At 38.0% G+C, this 20142-nt stretch overlaps 1 long non-coding RNA gene across 3 annotated transcripts in view; it reads left to right on the forward strand.

Moving 5' to 3' along the window:
• The first annotated feature begins 558 nt into the window (after nucleotides 1-558).
• Nucleotides 559-20142, forward strand: part of LOC110364389 (uncharacterized) — a 219957-nt gene continuing 200373 nt past the window's right edge. For all 3 annotated transcript variants that reach the window (XR_010471095.1, XR_010471094.1, XR_010471096.1), the window contains exon 1: nucleotides 559-753. This is a non-coding gene — a long non-coding RNA (uncharacterized LOC110364389). The remainder of the gene's footprint in view (nucleotides 754-20142) is intronic.

Raw genomic sequence — 20142 nt, forward strand, 5'->3', positions numbered from 1 at the left:
ACCTTTGAGCACATTTAATTACAGGACATTATTAACATTGAAGGAGCCGATGAATTGAATGAAGTGTATTGACATAAATCAGCGTACTGTAATCTTCCTTTCAGAATAACAAAGAGGGTCACAAGCAATTCTATCCTAGTGTCTTGATATGTTTAGTAGGTTCTCTTTCTATAACCATAAAATTTTGAGAAGGAACCATGAGATTTCATGACCATAGAAGAAAATAATTTGGATGCATGCAGTGATAGATATTCCTTGTTATATGTCAGTGAAACTATTTCCCTCTTGTAATAGAGAGCCTATTTGAAGGAAGTGTCTAAAAATGAATCAAGATAAGGCAGAAATGAAATTAATATAAAGAAGGAAATATTATAAAGTATTAGAAAAATGTACAGTATGTCCTTCAGTACAGGGAGTCTTCTTTCTATTATCAAGAACACTCTTAACCTTGAGGGTAACCATTTTTGTCTCTGCTTTCTGCTGTGCTTGCTTTATTTAGTAACCAACCAAAAGGCTGTGCCTTGGTTACATTAATTATTGGTGAATAGCAGGCTTGGTAGTTGCGTAAAGGACTATGATAGCTGGAGAACTGCAGCTGGATCGAGATGTGGCAGCCTACCTACTAAACAGCAACACATCAACCAAGTGTTTAGTCTTCTGCAGTGGCTTCATAATTAGTGCCAATCAAGATCAAACTCCAAAGATTTCAGAACTGGAATTTCCTTCTAGCTGTGTCATGAAGAACAGTGGAAAGTAAGTTCTTCTAACTTTAAAAGACTCAGTAAGCAATAATGTCCAAGATTGTATCTGAATTCTGTTATATTGCAGAGAAAGGTTATGTAGCAATACGTGGACTGAAATTTAAACAGCCCCATCATTTAGAAATCCTTGCATGTTAGGCTTCCAGGCTGGGACTGATTTAAAAAAACTTGACACTAACAGTGTTAAAGTTCAGAATGAGTCAGTTTCACTAGCTTTTAGAATATCATTGCTTAAATAATGCATGTGCAATAATAATTTATATTTTCTCTATGGATTATTCTACTAGGTTAAAACTAAAATAACTTGTCAATATTTATAGTATTCATATGTGTCATGAAGAATTCTTTTAACTGTTATCGTCCATTCTGACAATGAAAACAAAATCAAGTCTAAAAATATTGCAAATTGTTTTTCTTATTATGGGATTTCTCCTTCTCACTATATTATAGTTCTTTATTATATTTAAGGAAAAAAGCAATAAAAAGCAATTGTTCTCATGAAAGATGTGACTTATACACATTCCCTTAAAATTGAATTCATCAAAACAATGCCCAGGAGATGGTTTTAAAAGCTACAGTCATTATAAAATTTCAAGTAACACACATCCTCAGTTTGGCTTAAATTCTGTACAGATTGCAGATATTTACTTGATTTAGCTTTACTGCTAATATGCTTAAATGAGGTTTGTGTATGTGTGTGCATATGTGTGTGTAATATTTTCTACTAATGAACAGGGATTTTTCTACCGCAACACTTGTTTATAGAGAGCAATTATGCAAAGAGCACATGAGAAATATTTTATACTTTTAGAGTGAATATGCAGTAAACTGAAGGGAAAACATTTTCTTTGTGTTTGGTTCTGAACTGGTATATTTTGAGCTATTCCCAAAACAGGTAAATTGACATATTATTAAGGAAGAAGTGGCAAAGGAAGATTTGAGTATAAAAATATTATTTATTTGCATCTGGGACTAGGCATCACCTTTTCTCCAGATAAATCTGTAGCATATTACAAAGGACCAGCCTTTTGAAGAATCTGTGTATTTAGATTGATATATGATACAATTTTAAAAATATTTAACTTCCACTGATTTTAATTAAAGCAGGTGCGTTCACTTCTTTCGAGAATCCTGCACATTGATATGAGCTTTTAAATGCTATTTAAAATCAATCATTGGAGGAAGAGTGTGTACATTCACCATATGAGAAAATTATGCGAGTAGGTCCTATATGTTCAACTTTTCAGAGCTGGGTCCTAGATTTTCATGTACAATACATTTACTTAAGTGAGACAATATAAAATTTGCATTGAATTTCAATAGATAAGCATTTGATCCATAGCTCTTAGTAGATAAGTTGAGTGATTTCATTTGTACACAACTTTATTAGTTGACCAGACAGAAAATAAACAGGAAAAAACACCTTTGTTATCTAATATGAAAACTTAGTTGAAATGATATAATGTTTTCTAATTTTTTATAATAAATAATGACAGGATCTTCTGTTCTAGCCAGATCCTACTTCATCAAGTTATAGAATAAATAACATTAAGATTTAGATTCATTGTACTAAATGCAAACACCTACAATATTGACATATGAGCTTGAGTTAGTGTCCATATGCTGCCTTTAAAATCAGTAGAGATATAGACGAAACAACTTACTAGAACTGGGGACATACTTAATTTAATCCTGAATAGACTTCTAAAAAATAGTGTAGAATATTTCTTCCTGTTTCTCTCCACTGACTACAAAGGGACATCCATCTGACAAGGGTAGAAAAAGGGGTAGAAATGATATCTGACTGCATGCCCTGACAGCAGTGGGCTACATTGCCCTAAAATAAATCTGTGACATGCATAATTAGCAGTGCTTCATGAAAGATGTCATTTTACCATTTCGTTGCTTGCTTGGCTCATGCGACTTCTAGGGTAAAACTGGACTGGATTGTCTTATTTTAAAAATATACATACAGGAACTCGTTGTAACTGAGTTTCTGGTGACGTGAGTAAGAACTCAATTTATTAATTTTTATTTTTTTAGGAATAAAGGAGAATATAAGAATAAGGAGAATTTATTATAGTATCAGATTTCAGAGACTTCTTTTTTTTTTAAAAAAACACTAACATTTAGGTCTAAAGTACTGTGTTTGGCATTTTCTCTTTTAACTTAAAGGATACCCTTGCCAGGCAAGACAAATCACTCACTTCCAGATCCCAGTCAATTACTTCAAGAACTGCTGGAGAGTTTCACTTCTGAAAAATTAACTTTTTGGTTACCAGAGCTCTCAAAAGTGACAAATTGCCTAGGATGTAGCTTAAAGGAACATGTGCAAGAGTGAAATTCAGCGCTGTTTATGATTTTCTCCATGCAAAGAATCGATTTTAGTTAATTGATCGGAAGCTGAACTGAACACCATACATTCCAGGTTCAGCATTCACCACACGGTCTATTTATTAGTTCCAGGACTAACATCAGACAGTCTCAGTGGAACTTGAAGATTATGCTTTTGTGGATTATCTCTATATTTTCATTGGTTCTAGATTAGACAGATAAACAGTAGCTCTTTTATATCATTCCACTGGAGTTCCTGAGAAGTACAACTACCTGAAAAGAGGTTGTAACGTGGTGGATGTTGGTCTCTTCTCCCATATAACAAGTGACAGAACAAGAAGAAATGGCCTCAAGTTACACCAGAGGATGTTTAGATGATAGGATATTCGGAAATATTTCTTCCTGGCAAGGGTTGCCAGGTATTGGAACAGGCTGCCCAGTGAATAGTTGAGTCACCATCCCTGAAGATGTTTAAAAGGTGCATAGACGAGGTTCCTGAAGAGATGGCTTAGTTCTAGGTTAATGATTGGACTTGATGATCTTAAAGGTCTTTTCCAACTTAAATGATTCTATGATTCATGAAGGCAGTTGTTTCAGACTTCTCATTTTTCAGTGCAGGAGCAAGGTTCTTTCAGGTGCTTGCAGGTACTTCCTATAGTCTTGATGGATATTCCAAACACAGTCACAGTAGTAATCAAGAAACCAACATATTAAATGACTCAGATCAGTTAATCACTAAATATCCTAGAATAAATACTGCGTGGAAAAAAAAAAAAAGTCCCAAATCTGGGAAAAACAAACTCAAGCACTCAATATGTCAGAATTAAGCAATTGATATTTAACTTTATGACATGTTTTTGACTATACAGTACCCCTCTCTGAAATAGAAATATTATAGACTGACTTCTTTCGTATGTTATCTCCCACCAACCTCTGATGCACCATGTTCAGAAACAGACCTGATGGTGATGATGGTGGCAATGATAGAATGCTGTTTGGAAATAGCTCTACCGAACGCTGTCTGACAGAATTGACCCTGTTTTGTACATATAGTTGGCATTTTCATAAATGAAACAAACACCTGCAAGCAGACAGTCCTAACTCATATAAATGCAAAGTTTATGTCTTTGGACATCTGTGTTTGCTAACAGTTGTCTCCATAATTTAGAGGGTATTGGGAATTGAAGGGTATGGAATTAATCTTGACACATATTTCTGAAGACGAGCTTTTTTATGTAGACTGCCTACTGTATGTCAATGTGTATGTGTATACTGTATTTAAATGTACAATATAAGGCATAAATTACTACACTTTATACAAGGATGTTATTTTTCTATTTGTACAGGTCCAAATTCAGGAAGACATTTAAATATTTATCTATCGTGCCTTCAATTGCTTCAGTTGCATACATTGCATTATTTTCCAAGCAAGGATTCTTGTGTGGATCAGGACCGGAAAGATATTCTTGTTAGCTATGCAGTCATTTCTTTCTATCAGTTGATACAATAAAGCATGCATATTTCCCTAAGGTCACAAAAATATTATTCTATAAAATCCAGTGATTTCATTGGCTGGTTAATTGATTTTCAGAGAATTAAGAAATGACCATCTCATTAACGAACAGAGTTTAGCAGCCAGGATCCACCGTTTTGGCCAGAGGGACAGAAAAATACACAGATGGAAGAATAAAAAACAAGCAAACAGAAAATACTGTAGCCAAAGGCTTCAGTCACTGCTCAAATTTCTTCAACCTGTACTTTAAGGTATTTTTTATCTCATCTCTTTTCATTTATAGTGGCAGATAAAGCAAATATATAAAATGCTACATTGGTAGGAGAAGAGGTTGTTTTGTTTATTAAGTCAAAGTGGAATGTTGATTTACACTAAGAACATAAAAAAAAAAGCAAAAAGGAGATGATTACAGCTTCACTTTGGCTGCTCAGATTCTAATAATCTTCTACATGTAATGAGACTGGGGAATGGAGAAGCCTTTTCCTGACAATGCTGGCAGCAGGATAACTTCTACACGCTATTGATTTTTCTTCATTGATTGTAATCTTCCTCTTCCTGAGCGTCTGTCTTTGCTTCTCTGACATATTGAACACTGAATAGTCCCTGAGTAATTCTTGAACAGTTTGGGATCATTTTTATTTTCACAGGACAGTTGAGACCAATGGAGTGATTTATGTGTACTTTGGAAGGCAAAACAAAACAGTACTGCTTTGGAAATAAATATGGACACCAAGATTTTTTTTTTAAAAAAGCATTCCCCCTCTTTCCTCCTCTCCAAGCCCCCTTTACTTCCACACTCCAATAGTTTCATAAGTATCTGCCAAATCATGTAGAGGAGAACAGTAAAGCATAAACAGCTCTCACAGCTGTGATTTCAGCCATGATTGATGATGAAATACCACTGGAGGGATAGCAGGAAAATGAATATTTATTAATGATATAAAGTGCCGCTGGTTTAAAATCCAAAGAGATCCATCATTTTATATCCATGGGATGTATGCATTGAAAGCGGAATGTTCAATAAAAGGAGCCAAATACCTTAGTCAAAACATAAGTAATTCCAGTGGGCTGCTGATTGAATTCCTTTCTTGAAGTGAGCTAACCATAGTGGTTTTCATAAAGATTTTATTCCCACTTTAGCTACCATTAAGATTACATGAATAGTAGATCATGTAGACCTAGCTTAAAAAAAAATAGCTGTAGCGATAGCTTTAGCATATTCTAAAAACAGATAGCTATGCACAACTATCATCCATATAATACTAACATGTAATTTACAATCATTTTCTGCAGAGGTAAAGACTCCACAATTGTTTGATGTGTAACAGTTGGCTTTTTCTGCCATGACTTCATTAGCTTTTATTTTGTGACGCTGATAGGTCAGATAACCTGTACCACGCTGCTACAGGCAGCTTTGCATATTTTTTATTCACAGCAGAGTTTTGCTCTGAATGATCCCAGTCTTTCAGAAGTTAAATAAGGCAATTTCTGGCTTATGTGATATGCAAAAGAGATTTTTTTCATTTTGTTTTGCAAAAGAAGAAAAAAAACAAAACCAAAATATTCTTGTGTCTTTTTCTTTTGAATGTAGGCCCGATTAGGAAGTATTGTCCTATGTTGATCCTTTTTTTTCCCTCTGATGTTTTTGCAGCCTGTTATATGGGATGAGCTTGTTCAGACAATAAAAAATGTAGCTGCTGTGTTGACAGCAAAGGAGAAATTGACTGATGGAATTCAGCTGCATAATTTAACATACGGCTTTCAAGTCAGACTGGAAGTTCCAGAATGTTAAACTTTGTCTAATGGATAGCACTGAGAAAGGCAAGGTTCAGAGGAAGTCTAAAAGCGGATCAAAAGCATACTCATGGCTAAAAATGCAAACAAAGTATTTATTTACTTTGATTTGGTCAAAGAAAGAGAAAAAAAATCTTAGCATCTAATTGATATTGTTGGCATTTGCACAGTAAGAAAAAATGCACACACTCTACCCAGCAAGAGGAGAATCATTACATGGTATAAAATTAAAAGCAACTGGACAGCAAGTGTTCTCCCCCCTTTTATCAAAATTGCCCTTACTGAAACTCAACAAAGCTTCACCAGATCGGTGGGTTCAGTGTCATGTTATATGTTAAATGGAAAATCATCTGCGTTTCTTACTGCATGTATTACTGTCTTAAGTGGACTTTACAGTTGCATAAATAATGTGCCCATGAAGGACAGTGACAGGGAGTGGGGCAAAGGTCTAGAAGAAGGGGAGGGAGTTTTGGTAGCTGAACGCCTGGAGAATCAAATGATGTCTTCTGTTGCTCAGTGCAAGGATTAGCAGTTCCCACTGCCTAGACTTGTGAAGAAAGGGCTGCTGCCCCTTTCTGGATCACAGCTGGAGAAAGATTGTGGAGGTCAGGCTTGTTTAAATACATCTGCTATTTAATGACTTTTTGCCATATAAACTCATTTCAAAAAAGAGTTTAGGAGTTAAAAGGTTAAAAAGAATAAATTGTTGTAACACAACGAATTAGTGTAAAAGCAAATGAGCCGTGGACAGCTTTGCTTGTCCTGAGTGCTGAGCCAGCATTTTGCCATTGCTGCCTTCCCAAGGTATTCCCAGTAGCTGCAGTGTGCAAGGAGGGTTAGATGTATCTTTTCTGAAAAGCAGCCACTCCTGTGTGAAATACAGTATAAAGTTAGCAGTTATTTTTGGAAGAATAATGACAATGATCTCTGTTTTCATGTAAGGAGATCAGAATATCTCCTTCAGGCAAGCAAACATATATAGTAAGTGTAGGTGAACTGGAAGACACAGAAATAACTAATACTCATAGTAACAAGGGTTTGGATTAATTTCATCTGATGCTAAGAATGGGATTCAGATTCTTCTTCAAATACCTGAGTCTCAATTCTGCCTATATGGGCATCTGCTGCCATTTGAAATACTAGAGTATCCTTTCTGCTTTCATGCTGTTTATCTGGATGGAGATACATCCTTTGGTAGCTCAAGTGGCTCTAGATGCCCAGGTGGGGCAATGCCTAACTTTGAAAGACTTAGGCACATAACTGAATATTCAGTTGGATTGAATAAAATTCAACTTCTTGCATCACAATGCGGCTATTTAACCCTGGAAGAACCTAAATTCACAAAGGAGTCTCCCTGGTCAGCCAGAATTTCTTCCAGTTCTCTCATTGAATAGTAATCTGAAAAATCTGTTGAGCCCCACAACTATATGCATCTCAGCTGAGGAACCTGGGGAGCTTGTGCAGAATGTAGGAACTTTAGAGTCCTGTGTCTCAGTCTTTTTTGAGCTGGTAAGACATCGGTGTTCATCCTTGTGTATTTACAACTACATATGTAAGGAAGTTTAAGTCCCTTAAAATCTTAAATATCTCCCAAAAATGTCCAGACTGATTTGCTACTCTTCCAGTCTTGAAACACTTGCATTCTTGTCTGCAGACTTCAACAGGTAAGATGAAGAGAGATCTAGACATTGTAGTCTCAAGGACAGATAATTTCCTTTCAGTATACTCTTAAGAGAGAAAAGTCATTAAAAAAGAGACAAGAAGGGTATAGACACACAGCACATATGCCTCAAAAGGACCAGAGGGGTAAATGTTTCAAGGTATTTCAGTGTTTCCAGAAATTTAACAGAAAGGGAGATGGCTGGTTGATCTGTAAGGGAAATGGATGCTCCAGAGGCTAGAGATCTTCAGTGAGAAATCAGAATACTAAAGGAATTTTTAGTCTGTGAAGAAGATATCCAGCTAACTTGGAATAACTTGCTTTGTTATATTTTCCTATCAATTGAAACAACTATAATAGAATTCAGCTAAATATAGTATAAAAAGCATATCCAGTAGGATGCAAGATTTAATGCTATTAATACTTTATTAGGTCTAATGATGAAAATCTTCCTGATTTATTTCTTTTTCTTGCATATGGATACGAAACATAGGATTCCAGTAACAAACCGGTTAATAATATCAAAAATTAATCAGCAAAGAAGTGGAAATAATGAAGCTGGTTAAGATTCTGCTGTTTCTCACAGGGGAAAAAAAAGGCTTTATTGTGATTCAAGCAGAGCAGCCAGTTTTCAAGTATTTGATAGTAGCAGGTAATGGGCAATTACCCAGGTTTTTCTCGTATTTCTGCTCTAGCATCTTAACTTTAGCACCCTACATCATTCTATTTCATGGGCTCTGACACTTGGTAAATGGGTTTAAAAACTTTCAAAAAGAAGGAAAAAAACACCGTAAATTCCTTTTGTTTTGAGCGATTATAATCACAATTTTCAGAAAACAACATCCTTATCCTGGGCTGATGGTATGTTACAGTGGCATGTCACAGCTGGATGTATCAGCCATATAATATCATTTGACTGGTGGCAGCATTGCCAATTCAAGAAAAGGCACCTCTAACTAAGGCAGCATTTCCAAACACTTTTCCCAGCCTATAATGTCTGCATGTTTGCCTCTTGGGCTCTGTACTGCTCCTTTGGCTGATGGGGTGACAAAAATCAGGGTACTGTAAGGGAATATCCACACTGTTGCCAGGGCCTCAAGGATTAGAGCCTTGATAGATGTACCTAAACTACCTTTTGTCTAGATAGTCGTGTTTGGGCAGCCAGTATTAAAGTCACCAGAAAAGCTGTGAGAACTACATGTACCCAAACCTGCTTGTGAAGTGCTGGGGAATCTCCTTTCCATTCACTCCATGAGGGTTAAGTATTTACACTTCTTCGCCAGAAAATCAGTGTGATCTGGTCAGTGCAGCTCCCTGTATTTTCTCCAGCACGTTTCTTGCTGCACACTGTCTGCTTGCGTTTGCTTTGAGGGCAGGTAAGGACCATTTGTGAAAACCATTCCTGGAAGGAACCAAACAAATATTCTGACAAACCGCGGAGGTCGCAACTACCTTTTGAAAGGAAAGCTTTAAATTGTTTTTGTGAAGTTTAGACAATATAGTTAGTTCTAGATGTATGTTTTGTGTCACTGTAGCCAAAACAATGATTCCTGATGCCATGAAAAGTTTATTGAAAAACTGTACCCATGATCTCTTGTTTAAAGAGTATTTAGTCAACGATTTAACTATTTTCAAATAATAGCCTTTAAGATAGTCACATAGTCTTAAAATGCGGGAAATATGTCTGTTATTCCTTCATGTAAAAAACTGTTAAGTTTTTCAGTTTTATCAATCCTGGAAGCAAAATGAAGCAATAGAATTTAAGTGACGGAGACAAATTACTAAAAGTAAACAACCATGTTGAAAAGTCCTCGCTAATCCAGATGGTGACAGATAAACCAGACCATTTGGTGTATGATGAATAAAGTCTGCATTCTAGCTCTTAATTAACACTATCAATATGTAGGAAAGGTTGACATCCACTTGGAGTAAGATTCATCTCACCTAACTTTGGATAGAGGTCTACAACATAATGGCTGTCTAGACTCCTTCCTTAGCTGATGGAGAGATATAGACATTTGTAGAGCTTTTTTTTTTTTTTTTTTAATTTGTTTCATCTGCTTTCCTACATTAGAATGAAATTAGCTGAGCTCTAGACCTGGCAATTTCTCTTCATCAGGTATGAAAGGAACATATTCACTGGCACCACTGAAGCAAATATCTGCACTGTTGGCATTTGTATTTATACAGATGCATTATGCTGACAGTGCCTGTGTGATTTTAACTCTTCTCCATCTTTTCTGATGTAAACTTATTTTTCTTTGCATTGACACAAAATAAGATAATTTAATCTCAGAAAGGGGTATATGCCACAGTACACAAGGACCAAGTCACTTAAAGGGGAGGATTCTGCACTCTTCACTGTACCACAGTTCTTTCTGCTTCAGAGGCATCAAAATAACAGGAAATTACTATATTTTTTGACCTTCAGCACTCCTAATCTTTATTACTAACAAATCAGATAGCTGCGGTAAGACAGAAACAAAATGTATGTGCAATGTATTCCAAATCAAATTTGGAAATCTTGACATTTAAGGAAATTGCATTTCATTTCCATGTCACTGTTTTAAAAGTGCATGTGAAATTTCTCTATTTTATTTTTAAATCAGAAGGCAAGACCTTGAAAATGTGTTTCAAACAAGGTTAGTTTTGCATCTAAATATGTAAAATAGGAAAAGTTGATATGCCTTAAGGCAGCAAAAATATAGAATTCATAGCTGAGCCCCTGAAAATCAGTAAATGCCTATGTTATAATTTCTAGATAAATTTTATTTTGAGCAACTTACATGTGCATTATAGGAGCATCTTTAGTTACATCAGCAAGTTTTTAACTTTTTTTTTTTTTTTTTTTCAGAATTTCATTCCTTCTTCAAATATTGCATTGGAGAGATATGGTGTTTTAAAGATATTGATAAATCTGCTATTTCCTAACTTTCAAGGACCTACTTAGAATTTTTTAAGACAATCTGAGTATCTAATAATTAATAAAATTTTCCTGTAAATTTTAATTATTAGCGTCCAGAGCCTTCAAGTTTCATAGATGCCAGTGTAAGCAGTGTAAACTGAGGCTGCTCCTCCTCTGCTAAGTTTATGGCATGTATATCTGTTCCTCAAAGGACTGTCTATGGTCTTTATCACAACCAAGCTCATAAAATATATATTGATATTTGCTAGAATCATCAGAGAGTGAGATGAGCCTCACCCTGTTCCCTCAGATCAGCATGGCCAAGCTAAAATGCTGCAGCTTTCTTCTTCCTGTATGATAAGTAGAGGTGGTTAATAGGGAGATGACAATTATAGCTATCTTATGGACAAATATTTTATTTTAATGCTTGTAATGTGGCCATATGCCATGGTATAAAAAACACAATGAACAAACAACTATAACAACACTAATGACCTTGTGAGACAGTTTGTAAAATGCAAGGAATTTAAGCACGCTTCTAGTCTTTTAAAGAAACTGCACTTACCTTCCTCCTGTGAGGGGAGACAGCAAGTGTGTTCTTTATAGGCACCAGGACCTCATGGGATGTAAAAATTACGCGTAATGGAGCTGTCAGGAAATTTTCATATTTAGACAAGAAGTTGACACAGTTTGGGCTTTTTGCCAGTTCTTAAGAATTCTGTCATTTAGAAGGTGCAAAGCATATATTTTTTCTTTATTTCCAAAGGCTTTCTTCCTTCCTGACCAAACATAACCCTTTATATTTTAACTCAGCTGTAAGAAAAAGAGCTGACACAGGGATATCCAAAATTTTCAGGAATTTTCGTGAGAAAAAATTAATGCAAAACTCTTGCTATCCTCCAAGCTCTATGTGAGAGCCACAGCAGAAAAAAAAAATATAATAAAAAAAAAAAGAAGTGTAATGAACTTTTAATTACCAGTATGCTGCAGACCTTTAAACTAGACCCGAAGGGGGATGGCGTTGTAGCTGAGCTTGCATCAGTGGGGCAGCACTCAAGAATTGATGAAGACTGGGAGGCCTCCCATACCCCTGGGATGGAATCAGTGTGCTCAGCTCGGTCCCTGAAATGCCTGTACACCAATGCATGCAGCATGGGGAATAAGCAGGAGGAGAGTTAGAAACCTGTGTTCAGCAGGAGATTGTGGCCTGGTGGCAGTTACAGAGACATGGTGGGACAACTCACATAATTGGCATGTGGTCATGGATGGCTATGTCCTTTCCAGAAAAGACAGGCATGGTGGTGGAGTCGCTCTTTATGTGAGAGAGCAACTACAATGTGTTAAGTGTTGTCCAGGCATGAATGCGGAGCGAGTTGAGAGTCTATGGGTGAGACTTAAGGGGCAGGCTGGCAGGGGTGATACTGTTGTGGGTGTCTATTACAAGCCACCAGACCAGGGTGAGGAAGTTGATGAAGCCTTCTACAGACAGCTGAGAGCAGCCTCACAGTCACAGGTCCTGGTTGTCGTGGGGGATTTTAACTTCCCTGATGTTTGCTGGAAGGACTACTCAGCCAGCCACAGTCTAGGAGGTTCCTCCAGTGCCTTGATGATAACTTTCTAATGCAAAGGGTGGAGGAGCCAACTAGGAGAGGTGCACTGCTGGACCTCATTCTCACTAACAAGGAGGGTCTGGTTGAAGCCGTAAAGTTTGAGGGCTGCCTTGGTTGCAGCGACCATGAAATGGTGCAGTTCAGGATCTTGTGTGGCATCCTGACACGTAGGAAGTCAAGGAAGGGAGCCAGGAGACCTGCATGGTTAAACAGGGAACTTCTGGGTAAGCTCAAGTGAAAGAGGAGAGTTTATATATCGTGTAACGAGGGGCTGGCCACTTGGGAAGAATATAAGGCTGTTGTCAGAGGGTGTAGGGAGGCAACTAGGAAAGCTAAGGCCTCCTTAGAATTAAACCTGGCGAGGGGCGTCAAGGACAACAGGAAAAGCTTTTTCAAATACGTGACAGATAAAAATAACACCAGAGGCAATGTAGGCCCACTGATGAATGAGGTGGGTGCCTTGTTGACAGAAGATACAGAGAAGGCAGAGTTACTGAATGCCTTTGTCTCTCTCTACTCTGCTGGAAGCTGTTCTGAGGAGCCCCATACCACTGAGGCCCCAGAGGAAGGCAGGACAATGGAGGAATCTGACTTAGTTGATGAGAACTGGGGTTGGGAGCAATTAGGCAATCTGGACATCAATAAATCCATGGGTCCGTATGGGATGCACCCACGGGTGCTGAGGGAGCTGGCTGGGGTCATTGCTGGACTGCTCTCCATCATCTTTGCCAAGTCTTGGGAGATGGAAGAGGTGCCTGAGGACTGGAGGAAAGCAAATGTCACTCCAGTCTTCAAAAAGGGCAAGAAGGAGGACCCAGGTAACTATAGACCGGTCAGCCTCACCTCCATCCCTGGGAAAGTAATGGAATGACTTATCCTTGGTACCATCTCAAGGCATATCAAGGATAAGAGGGTCATTAGGGGCAGTCAACATGGCTTCACCAAGGGGAAGTTCTGCTTAATCAACCTCATAGCATTTTATGAGGACATAACGAGGTGGAGAGATGATGGCAGAGCAGTGGATGTGATCTACCTTGACTTGAGTAAGGCATTTGACACAGTCTCCCACAGCATCCTTACAGCTAAACTGAGGGAGTGTGGTCTGGATGACCGGGTAGTGAGGTGGACTGTGAACTGGCTGAAGGGAAGAAGCCAGAGAGTCGTGGTCAATGGAGCGGAGTCCAGTTGGAGGCCTGTACCTAGTGAAGTGCCTCAGGGGTCACTACTGGGGCTGGTATTATTCAATAAATTCATCAATGATTTGGATGAGGGAATAGAGCGTACTACCACAAGTTTGCTGATGACACCAAGCTGGGAGGAGTGGCTGACATGCCAGAAGGCTGTGCTGCCATCCAGCGAGACCTGGACAGGCTGGAGAGTTGAGCGGGAAAAATTTAATGAAATATAACAAGGGAAAGTGTAGAGTCCTGCATCTGGGTAAGAACAACCCCAGGTTCCAGTACAGGTTGGGGGATGAGAGTGAGCAGTGTAGGGGAAAGGAACCTGGGGGTCCTGGTGGACAGCAGGATGACCATGAGCCAGCACCGGGCCCTTGTGGCGAAGAAGGCCAGTGGCATCCTGGGGTGTATTAGAAGGGGGCTGGTTAGTAGGTCGAGAGAGGTTCTCCTTCCCCTCTACTCTACCCTGGTGAGGCCACATCTGGAATATTGTGTCCAGTTCTGGGCCCCTCAGTTCAAGAAGGACAGGGAACTGCTGGAGAGAGTCCAGCGCAGGGCTACAAAGATGATGAAGGGAGTGGAGCATCTCCCTTCTGAGGAAAGGCTGAGGGAGCTGGGGCTCTTTAGCTTGGAGAAGATGAGACTGAGGGGTGACCTTATTAATGTATACAAATGTGTAAAGGATGAGTGTCATGAGAATGAAGGCAGGCTCTTCTCGGTGACAACCCATGTTAGGACAAGGGGTAATGGGTTCAAACTGGAACACAGGAGGTTCCACTTAAATTTGAGAAGAAACTTCTTCTCAGTAAGAGTATCAGAACACTGAACAGGCTGCCCAGGGGGGTTGTGGAGTCTCCTACTCTGGAGACATTCAAAACCCACCTGGACGCCTTCCTGTGTAACCTCATCTGGGTGTTCCTGCTTCAGCAGGGGGATTGGACTAGATGATCTTTTGAGGTCCCTTCCAATCCCAAACATTCTGTGATTCTGTGATTCTGTGAAATGATTGATATTTTCATAGTGTTTAGCCCTCACCCATCTACCACAACCTTAAAACAAAATAAATATTGCCAGTGCTTTTCATATTGAGGGATTGCAGAACTGCTCCAGGCCTCCTTGCAGACATAATGCTGAAAGTTCATATTAATTTTCAGTCTCTTAACCTGCTCACAGTGCTCAGAGATGTCTGATGGCTGGAACATTGTCATGCAAATACAAGTAGCAAAGAAGTACGCTGGCTTGATAACTTCAGGACATGACACTTCCCTATGAAGCTTGAGAACTCAAGGCATTTTCCATGGGAGGATGCATATAGACAACCTGCCATTATGACTGATCACATTCAGAGAGTGTTTCTGCCCTTCTCTTATTACTAGAAAATACATCCCTGGCTCCATGCGGTTCCTTTCCATTGGCTGGCACATTCCTCCTTTAATGAGATTCAAATCTGTTGCAGGTACTTTCAAGCAGTTTGAAACACTCTTATCCTCCTTTCCACTCGGTGTTAGCCTGCGGGGACAGCAGCTGATGTGCTGTGCTCCAGTGGTCAAGTAGTTCTGGATTGTACCATAAGACAGAGCTTGCTCTCTGCCTCCTCTTTGAAATAATAACAATAAAAAAGCACTGCAAACACCAGTCCCTTCTCAAATATGAGGTTCAGGTTTCAGATGTCAGCCCTATCTCACGGTAATTATCTAAAGAATTCAGATCTGGTATGAGCTTTACATGAATTTCTTCCATCTTCAAAAGACATGTAAAGAAAACCTTTAATTTGATTCTTCGCAAACTTAGATATGCAACACATACAGAAGTACTTGTAGCAACTGCTGAATAAAGGACCTTCCTATAATTTCATTGATTGTGTTAATCACATGTGCCTATTATTAATTCAACTTCATAATTATTTTTCATACAAAAAAATGGATGATGGTACCTATCGCAGTTATCCCTTAAAGAAAGCTTAGACTTTAAGTCCTGTCACTGTCACATGTTCCTTTGGGGCTATCCAATCCAGTACAACTAGAATCAGAAAATAAGATAAATCAATAGGACAAAATATTACATGAAAAAGAAGAGGATTATGGCCAGTTTGATTCAAGACTTTGGTTTGCCTGGGTGATATAGGTCTTTCAATGGTCCATATGTGGTTTTGCACCTTTTGCTATTTATATAATGATTTTTTTTTTTTTCTATCAGTAAAATTGAATAGTAGTTTGCTCTGGGTTACTCTTTCTTGCTGACCACTTGATCCTAAAGGAACAAATTTACAGTTTTCACTTAGTCTCACTCCTTGAAAGATCCTGTGATGAGGGTAAATGTGGTGCTACTGGTACCATAGCTGGAAGGAGACCACTCCTGAAACAGCAAAAAGGCTTTTTATAGACAAAAGGGAAACTAGAACCTTGTATTAATACTGCCACTGCTCACACCAAGAGCTTAGAGAACACATAAACAAAGCAAAATTGAGAACCATTGCTTTAAGGTATCTGGAAATAACATTCCTTAAGCATGTTTCCTTTTTATGCTTCATTATACACAAGCAATTTATATTGCTGATATTCACATTTTCTGTACAATGTTAGTCTCCAATATTTTTCTTACTTGTGCAGTTCCTATCCTCCCCCTGATAAAGAGGTGTGTGTTTTAATTCTGTGTTCAATACATTTGCATTTTTTATAGCTCATGACTGGTAATTATACTTTTCCTATTAATAGGGTTCTTTCATCTTTGAAACATTATGTCATTGTATTCTACCAAATCCTTTTAGGCATACTGTGATTTCCCGACTTTTGTTACTTAATCTGTCTTCCTGGCTAGTTTTAGAGTAAGTTGTTTTTGTTTGTGTTTGTTTTTTTTTTTTTTTTTTTTTGTGGTTTTGTTTTTGTTTGTTTGTTTGTTTTGTTTTTGTTTGTTTTCTTGCTGTATTTCTGGAGTAGTGAGGTATATGAGTTGCACTTCCTCTAGGTAAGATACCATATCTAGCTATCAACTTTTGCTTAATGATTGAGTTTTTTATGGACACAGCTTGTCAATAACTCATAGTTACAATTTCACATCACATTTTTTTTGTCACGTGAATGTCCCTCTTATGAACAATTATGAAGCTAAAGAGATATAGGAAATTGTAGGCAAGTATATGAACTGTTACAGGCTTCTCTGAAGGGACTTACATACCATTTAGAGCCATTCACATGGTCTGCAACTGCAGGTTCTTGCAGGTTAATACTGTAGCAAGACCTTCTGGAAATAACTGCCATAAATAGATTGCTAGTGGAAAGAACTGAACACACCTACTGTTGGTCTCAGAGAAATAACCATTATAATTGGTGCTTTCTGGTCTGTACAATCCCTGAGAGCCAAAGACTTTCTTCTCAAAAGAATTCAGCAACAATTACACCCGGAGGCTGTGTGTATGTCATGACATAAAACACAGTCTGAATTAATTATTTAGTATGGTGCAGCCCACTTTGACTTATAAGCTATAAAAAGCCCGCCTGAGAGAGAATTAATTATTGCTGGAAATAACATATAATTACAATGTTGCAGGGAAAAGATAAGAATTAATGTGCCAGGTGTAAGTAGATTAGACCAGCTTGACAGAAATGAGCAACTAAAAAAGAATTTATAGATGAAAGCTAACAGGCATTGCACCCGTAGTGACTGGAAAGCATTACCATGTGATGACTGCTTAGTGGCTTATGTGAAATGAGATATTGGCTTTAGACTCATTGCTCAGAGACAGGTCTTTATGTCACAAATCTGACAACAAAATGGAGTGAATTGAACGCCTCATCAGAGAAACGAGAAGAGAAAAAGCTCAGAGGCTAAATTAAACTTATTTCCCTTCTTGAAATTATCTCCCTGGGTAGAAGTTGAGTAGTCTTGTGGCAAAGAAAGGGGTTTTGTAGGGAAACATATTTCACTCTGTGTTTCTGTCTTTGCCAGCAGTGCAGGACTATGAACTCCAGAGTGGAGAACCAGCTGCTTTTCATGAGCAAAAAAAGAAAAATATTCCTTTACCCATGATTATCAAGTAGGCAGGAATGAAGAGGAAGAAAGAGAAAAGAAAGAAGTTTTCGCATGGCTTACCACTTTTCCTAACTATCTCATCTTCTTGCTTTAGAAAGGAATATTTTTAATATTCTGCTCTTTGACACCTACAAGAGGTGTTTTTTGCAAGGGTAACATGCATTGTGTATGGTGTGAAGGCCAGCGTGAGAGAGAAGTGATCTTAACCCACTGTGTGTAGTCAAATAAAGAACAACAACACCTCCAATGAATATGGAAAACAATGGTACTGATGGCTTTCTTCTACCTGAGATCACAAGCAGGCTTCACTAAGTCATTACAGATTACTCAGAACTATATAAAACCAAGGTTTTGAAGAATTTACAGAACTGTTGTGAAAGACAAAAGAGTGACTCAACATAAAGAATCTATGCAACAGTACGGAAGAAATTAATAGCAGTTAGCAACAGGGCAAGGGGGCATGGGTTTAAACTCTGCCAGGGGAAATTTAGGCTGGATATTAGAAAGAAATTCTTTACAGAGAGAGTGGTCAGACATTGGAATGGCTGCCCGGGGAGGTGCTGGACTCACCGTCCCTGGAGGTTTTTAAACTCAGATTGGACATGGCACTTAGTGCCATGATCTAGTAAATGAACTGGAGGTGGACCAAGGGTTGGACTTGATGATCTCTGAGGTCTTTTCCAACCCAGTCAATTCTGTGATTCTGTGAACAGCTCACTGGAATGGATAAACATCCCTCTAAGCATGCCTGATTCTGTCTGACGGATGCAGGTATTGGACAGAATTTTACATAATGTGTGTTTCAAATTGTTCAATTATTGGCAAAGAGTCAGTAGGTTTAGCACCTGAGTCTGTCTCCAGGATGAAATAAAATTGGAGAGCTTAATCTTTCCCCATTTTCTTCCCTAGCTTATCAGCAACACTGATTCTTTTCTTCTGGTGCTGTAATATTGTACAACTAGGAACATGGTTAACTCAGCAGCAGATCGCAGCTACTCCAGGTTGCCAACACTTACCACCTTTTACTGTGTTAGGATTTATGACTAGAAATCATAGCAGCTTCTCTAAGAAATCATAGTTCAATAAGAACTGCACTAAAGCTACCCAATCATCACATAATTTTTATTGTTGCTAATTGATATTAGATAAACTTGAAGCTTAAGTTTAGTTTTTCAATAGACCTTTTTGGTTCACATTTTGCTAAGTGTAAAAAAAAAAATAAATAAAAAGGACATTATTTTAACCATCCCTGTCACTGCTGACAGTAGTTTGTTCCCTTTACTTCAAAACCATAAATTGGTAGTTCAGATCAAGTAGAATAATTCCATGCCACTTACAAATTTTTTTCTGAATTTTATTCCATTTATGTGGAACTAAAATTAAGACTTTCAGGAACATGGTTTACTAGAAGAAACATACTGACTTTTTTTTTTTTTTTTTAAGTTTTAAACAAAAGACAGTCTGGCCTTGTGATTTTGATTATAATTCCTTGGAGCACTGGGGATATAAGCTTGAAACCAGTTAATCTTATGCTGATGTGAACCTATGTGAAGAGGACCTCTGGAGGTTTGCTTACCACTGCTTAAAACTTAAATTACTAAAACGCTAATACAAAGATCTAATTTTTGGTTGATTGCCTCACAGAGATTGCTAGATGTAATGCACTTTATAGCATGAATCGATCCATTGTTTTGATTTCAACTGTATTGAGCCCTGCATAATTATGATTGATTCTTGTGAGCATTCACAAATTCACATAATGAAGAGGTTAGTATAGGAATAGAATCAATATCAAATAAAGCTTTTTCAATGTTATTTAAGACTTTACAATTAAAGTCGCAAAAATATCTCAGAGAAGTTAATGTTTCAGTCTTCACATTAACATTCCCCAGTTGCTATTTCCTTGGCATTCTTTTTCTAACAGAAAGAGACAAGAATATAAATAAGAAGTGACCCAATATATGTCCATGCTTACATCTACATGGCTGTATCCTAATTGCCACTCACATAGAGATGTTTAAGTTAGTGGTAAAGTTTGCAACAACAGTGATGTTCAGGCTTGAAAGGAAAAATGCCTGTTAACAAGAATCCAGAATCCATATGGTCTTGTTCTACATCACCAGTTAAGACTGTGCTGCTATTCCATAGGCCTCTTGGATGACTAGGACATGCTTCAGTGTATCTCTGTCGCTGGCACTGTGTATGTGGATTGCATAGCCTATATATGTAGCTTATATTTACGTGCTGTATCAGTATTGTGTCCAAGGGTCAAGCCTTGGAATTTCATTTTCTGTACTATCAAAAGATTACAGTAGTCCTTGACATATTTTGGTTTGTGCAACCTGCATTTCTTCGAAC

The sequence above is a fragment of the Columba livia genome, chromosome 3, assembly GCF_036013475.1.
Source record: "Columba livia isolate bColLiv1 breed racing homer chromosome 3, bColLiv1.pat.W.v2, whole genome shotgun sequence".
NCBI lineage: Eukaryota > Metazoa > Chordata > Aves > Columbiformes > Columbidae > Columba > Columba livia.